The following is a 6,384-nucleotide window of genomic DNA, read 5'->3' on the forward strand; positions in this document are numbered from 1 at the left end:
CAGTCATGATAACAGTGGGAACAAACATCCTGTAGGAAGCAGGAAACCAAATGTGCCCTATTGTGAGTACAAAACCAAAAACAATTCCATGAGTTAGAATCTGGAAAACTCCAACTCACCCTCTGGACCTCAGCTTAATGGTCCCCTCTTTAAGGAGGCATCTGAGCGTGGCCCTGCCCTCACCGCTGCCATCCAAACCTGCACACTCCCTCAAGAACTGGCGCCTACCGCCATCGCCACAGGGTGCAGCTGCAGGTTTGGGAGGCCTGAAGCTAGAACAACGATCAAGACCAGCTGTAAGCAAAAGAATACAAAATTACAAATACAAAATTAGAATGCAAAAGAGATATTATTTATAATAAGAAAAATTACTCAAATTACAAATTTGAAACAAGGCTAGAAAATATACCATCTATTAAAAAAATAGAAAAAACAACACCATATTTTTGCCTGGTTCCTCTAGAATACCTTTCCTACTTGTTTTCCTATTTGTTGGTTGCACTCTTCATCACTTCTTCATATGACAATGATTTTGTAATCTTATTTTCCATAGAGAGAGGAGAAATAGAATTTAGTCTTTCCTTTGCCACAGTTGATCAAAATTTGCTCATTATTGATAGTTGGGCATTATAAAACACACTATACACAGGCAAAATCTCTGTATTGCTACAAACACAAAATTTTTAATAAATTCTATTTCACATGATTCCCATCAAAAAAATAACATATAGTTGTTTATAATTATATATAAAAGAGCATCTATTTAAACTAAACCTCAATGAGAACCAAAGCCCTTGCTTACAGTTTTACACATCAAAGGACTGGAAGAACTTTCTAAGGACTAGATTCTGGCTCCATACATTTCACATCTTGTTTTGTCTCCACCCACATTCTGTTTGTGCTAGAACTATGGCATGTATTCATTTCATGTTACAAACTCAGGCCCTGCACCTTCATGTCGTAATGCCAGGTGAGTTGGCACAGTGGCACTACAAGCATTCCCAGAAGTCATTTCTACACCAAGATGATTAAAAATAGCTTAAATGTACATGGAAATGATGGAAAAACACATACATATATCCCACTAAGTCCAAAATGTATCCTCAACTCGATTTCCCCTTATCCTTATCCAAATCCAAAAAATGCCTGCTGCTAGTGTCATGCAATTTAACACAGAGTGGAGAGAGAGAGTAGTGCACTCTTACCTGAGTGTGGTTAAAATAGCTAACATTTGCAAATTTTACAAAAATACACAACCCTGTGAACACTTTGCCAGGGCTTTGAAACAGGCCCAGCAAGCAAGAGCTCTGAAGTTTAAGCTTCATTAACTTCACAGAAAACCCATTTCCAATCACTGCATTTATCAGATTGTATATTAATTAATTAATGAGGGTGGCTGGAAAATGACTAATGAAAAGAAAGAAGGCAGGCAGATCTTGCAGAAACTGCAGGGACCAGTGGATCAACTCTATTCATCTCAAGACTGTCGTTTTGAGACACATAGAGTTGAGGATGCTGGAGGAAGCAACAGGATGTGCAGGACGAGGTGGAGAAGGCCCTGCAGCAGATGGAGGAAGTCGTGGGCTCTGTCCAGGGCCAGCGTCACGTGCTGATGCTAACTGGGAAGGCACAGGATGAGGCTCAGGATGTGACTCCTGACTACACCCCTAAGGCCGAGGAGCTTCTGTCAAAGGCTTCAAAGCTGGAGCCCGAGCTGGAGGAAGCCTGGAGCCAGGTGGGTGAGCTGTGCTGGAAAAAGAGGGGGATATTGCAGCCGCCCACACCCATTCTCAGGAGCCCTCACTCATTGCAAGAACAAGGTCTCCCTGCAAAACCTGGAGATGGTGCTTCGCCAGCTGTGAACTGATGTTGGAGGTGAACATTCTTGAACATGACAGTGACCAACAGGCTAAATCAGCTGAAAAGATAAATGTCCAGGATGGCTGCTCCTGGTGTGTTCTGGGGAATGTGTACCTTTCCCTTTACCTCAGTACTAGCCAGAACCCTAAGATCTCCCAGCAAGACCTCAGTGCCTATGTCCAAGCAGAGAAGGTTGACAGGACAGCTGCCCGCAATCCCGACCTTTGTCAGAACAGGGCGATGCCAATAACATGAAAGAGGAATGGGGAGGGGGCCTGGAGGGCTTTTCTCATGCTGCAGCGCTGCGCCCTGCCTAACCAGAGCCTGGGCAACAGGAGCAACAACTCCTGGGATTTCTGGATAGATTGACCAGTCTCCTTGACAGCAAGGGATAGGTGAAGACCAAAAAGCCACAGAGCATGCGGGGAAGCCTGCGCCCAGTGCACCTAGGCCCCTGTGGCGCTGGACACTGCCCAGTCAGCGTCTGGGCAGAAGGCGACCCTGGAGCTCCAGCTACTCGCTGCAGCCTGGCGTGGTCCTGGGAAAGGCCATGTTCAGCCTTACCGCAGAGGACAAAGTCCCCTTTCCATGTGGCCTGGCAGGTCCACACGGACCATGTCAGGCAGCAATGGTGTCGGATGTGGTACGGAGCTGGGGAGAGCCCCCCGGGCACTCTGTAGCCATTCTCGAGCCCACCCTTCCCCTCCACCAAATGCAACTCAAGGGAAAGGGCTATTCCTTTTCCAGTGTTTGCATTGTCATGCCTCCTGCTAGTGGTAAATGGGATGCCTCAGGGCTCCAGTGGCCAGGTGCTGCCACAGTGGCATCACGGTCACAGTGTGAGTGACCCTCCCAATTTGCATCCTACAGAGGGAGGGAGGCGAGGAGAGGCGCTCAAGGCACTCAGCAGCCAGACCAGCCACATCCAGCAACCAGACCGGGATGGGTGGATGTCTTAAATGACGACTTTCTTTTCCTCTACCCTGTAAGGCACTTGGTGCCTTTCCCTCCTCCCGTCATCATGTCCCAGCTCTCTCCAGGGTCACACACTCCCCTGGTATATCTCTCTTGCCTCTTTCACTGCTCTCTAAGGTTTAAGCGAAGAACGTAGAATTGGTAGACGTGTTGGGATCTTGCCGTGGGACACAGTCCCCGAGGTTCCTGTTCTTGCCTCCTTCCTGAGCCTTGTGTGTATCTATCAGTGCAGTATTTATTGCTAAGACAGGGGGCTTAATTTTTTTAATGACTTGGTTTTTGAGCAATATTTTTTTAATTTAGGCCTTTCCCATTCTCTGGGGCTAAAACAGAATTAAATTTGTTTGGAAAAAAAAAATTTATTTCCCTCTTCGGAATCTAAACTTCTTTTTATTTGTTTATTTTTTTTTTTTTTAGAGACAGGATGTCACTCTGTTGCCCAAGCTGGCCTTGAAATCTGGGCTCAAGTGCTTCTCCTGCCTCAACCTCCTGGGTAGCTGAAACTGTATGCACAAATCTGGCTTAAACTTCTTAAAGGTAGGATTATGTCCTACTCATCTTTGCATCTCCAATACTTAATACCGTGTGGCATATAGTAGACACTCAATAAATATGTGGTAACTGAGATGGCAAAGAAGCCAGAACATTTAATGGTGCCTGTCTATGCCATTTTTTAAGACATTTAATCCTTTCCTGACTTAGAAAAAGAAGTATATTGGTGTCAATCAGATATTTTGCCTTTAGCAAAAGGTGACTGACCAAGCATAAGTTTAACAAAGGAAAAGCAATGTGTTTACTGAAAAAGGTCATTGGAGAATCATGAAACAGTGTTATCAATACACAGTATTATGCTCATCTGCCCAAAGTACAGTAGAGTTTGTCAGCCTAGCAAAGCAGCAAAGACCAAAACAAGTAGGCAGTGGAGCAAAGACAAAGTCCAAAGATAATAGAATAAAGAAAGAAATCATGAAGCACTCAAATAAAACTTGGAAATTGTTTTCCTGTGCTTTGGTTACATTGCCTTAGTCCATTGGGCTGCTACAACAAACTACCTTAAACTGGGTGGCTTATAAACAGCAGAAATTTATTTCTTACAGTTCTGGAGGCTGGGAAGTCCCAGATCAAGGCACCACAAGATTTGGTGACTAGTGAGGGCCTTTTCCTCATAGACAGTGTCTTCAAGCTGCACCCTCACTTGATGGAAGGGCCAAACTCCCTTGGGCCTCCTACAAATTCCATTCAGGAGTGCTGCACTCTCATCATACAGTCACCTCCTGAAGGCCCCAAGTCTTCATATTATCACTTTAAGGGTTAAGATTTCAACATATACATTGTGGGGAGGGACACAAACATTCAGACCATAGCATACATTTTCAGCAAATTTATTTATTAAGCAGGTTATTTGGTGAGTTCCTGCTATATGCCAGGCATTGTGTGCTAGGACCTAGGGATTCCACCATGAGTTAAATCAGACAAGAGTCTCTGGTCACATGGAGTATACAGCCTTATGGAGGATACAGACATTGATTGAATTATCACACTAATAGCAGGATAATTACAAACTGCCATAAGTGCTGAGAAGAAAAGAATCCAGCTCCATATGAAGGGTCTTGACCTATTAGTTGGTTAAAGAGAGCTTCCCTAAGACACAAGATACATGAGCTGGGGTTTCAAGGATGAAAAAGAATTAACTAGTTGAAGAAGCTCAGCATTAAAAAAAGGGCATCCAGACAGAAGAACAGCATGTGCAAAACTGCTGTGGTGAGAAGGAGCTAGAAATTATCTATTCCCCTTCCCAATCCACTCTCCACCCTTCTTTACCCTGCCTTGTACCCCAAAAGGTTAACCTCTATATATCAACCAGGCACTTTGCCCTCTGCCTCTGCTTTCCTTTAATCAATTATTTAGAGTATTTATTCTCCTGGTTCTCTTCCTGATGGGCCTCGGGTTGGCAATGGCTGTGATCTTTCTAAGGCACAGTTCTGGTTGGGTAGATAAAGCTACCCAAAAAGCTTTCTCCAATAGCTACAGCTAAGGACGTCTCAGGAACCTGTCATCATTCCTTCCTCTCGTGCCTACAGGGACCTACATTCTTGGTAACAGCTTTCAGATGCTTCATCACCTCTTGTTGGCTTCTCTTAACTTTGCTCATATCCTTGTAAATACTCCCTCGTAAGCCCTCCTCAGTTACAGTTTCAATGTGCCATCTAGTTCCTGCTGGGAATGTAATATTAATATATAGTTGTCCCTCAGTATCCGTGGGAACTGGTTCCAGGACTCCTCATAGATATCAAAATCCATGGGTGCTCTTACATAAAATGACATAGTATTTGCATATAACCTATGCACATCTTCCCATATATTTTAAATCATCTCTAGATTATTTACAATACCTAATACAATGGAAATATGATGTTAATTGTTGTTATACTGTACTGTTCAGGGAATAATGATAAGAAAAAACGTGTACATGTTCAGGACAGACACTTTTACCCACTGAGTATTTCCTATCCTCAGTTGGTTGAATCCACAGCCCATGGATACGGAGGGCCGACTGTAATACGTATGTATGTATATAATGTGTATTATATGTATGTATGTAATATGTAATGTGTATGTAAAATAAGAAATGAAAGGAAAATGGTTGTGTGAAATGAAGAGAGTGGTGCAAGAGGAGGCTGGAGACCTCTGTAGGAACCAGATTATCTAGAGCTTTCTGAGCCATTTTGAGTATTTGGATTTTTATCCCAAGAGCACTGGACTAACACCAAAGCAGAAGGGATATAATAGGGTTTGCTGTTCTGGCCACAGCTAGACTAGAGTGGATTGAGAAATAAGTGGGAAGTGAGAAAATGGAAATAACAAGAATTGTTATCATTCATAAGAAGTCTGGTTTTGAAATAAGGAAAGCATTAGGAGAGTGACTAGAGAAGGGACATAGGCTCAATGGAGAGTTTTATTAAAAGGCAATAGAAAATGAGAATGGGAATGTTTCTGGTATGGGGATGCAATAAGGTGTCCATGAAAGAAATAAGAAGGCAAGATTTGGGAGTTAGAAGGCAGGAAATGGCCAGGTGCGGTGGTTCATGCCTGTAATCCAGCACTTTGGGAGGCTGAGACAGGAGGATTGCTTAAGGCCAGGAGTTCAAGACCAGCCTGGGGCAACACAGCAAGACTTCATCTCTACAAAAAATTTAAAAAAGAAATTAGCTGGGCATGGTGTTGTGTGCCTGTAGTCCTAGCCACTCAGGAGGCAGGAGGATCCCTTGAGCCAGGGAGTTTGAGGTTGCAGTGAGCTAAGATGACACCACTGCACTCTACCCTGGGCAATAGAGCAAGACTCTGCCTCAAAAAACAATAAAATAAATTTTAAAAAAGGCAGCAGGAAAAAGCACCGATGATGACACCGGCCATAAATAGAAAGAGGAGCCCCTGCTCCAGTGTAACAGAAGAGAAGAGGATGAAAGCAAATGTAAGCCTTTGCAATTGCATGATTGTTAGGTAGCAGGAAATTGACAGTGGGGCTTTCCATCAGTTCACTTCAACTTT

General features: G+C 43.6%; 1 pseudogene; it reads left to right on the top strand.

Annotated features, from left to right (window-relative positions):
- Positions 1-1,403: 1,403 nt before the first annotated feature.
- On the top strand, positions 1,404-2,707 carry LOC138397407 (tetratricopeptide repeat protein 5 pseudogene; annotated as a pseudogene).
- Positions 2,708-6,384: the final 3,677 nt, after the last annotated feature.

Source organism: Eulemur rufifrons, chromosome 16 (assembly GCF_041146395.1).
Source record: "Eulemur rufifrons isolate Redbay chromosome 16, OSU_ERuf_1, whole genome shotgun sequence".
Taxonomy (NCBI): domain Eukaryota; kingdom Metazoa; phylum Chordata; class Mammalia; order Primates; family Lemuridae; genus Eulemur; species Eulemur rufifrons.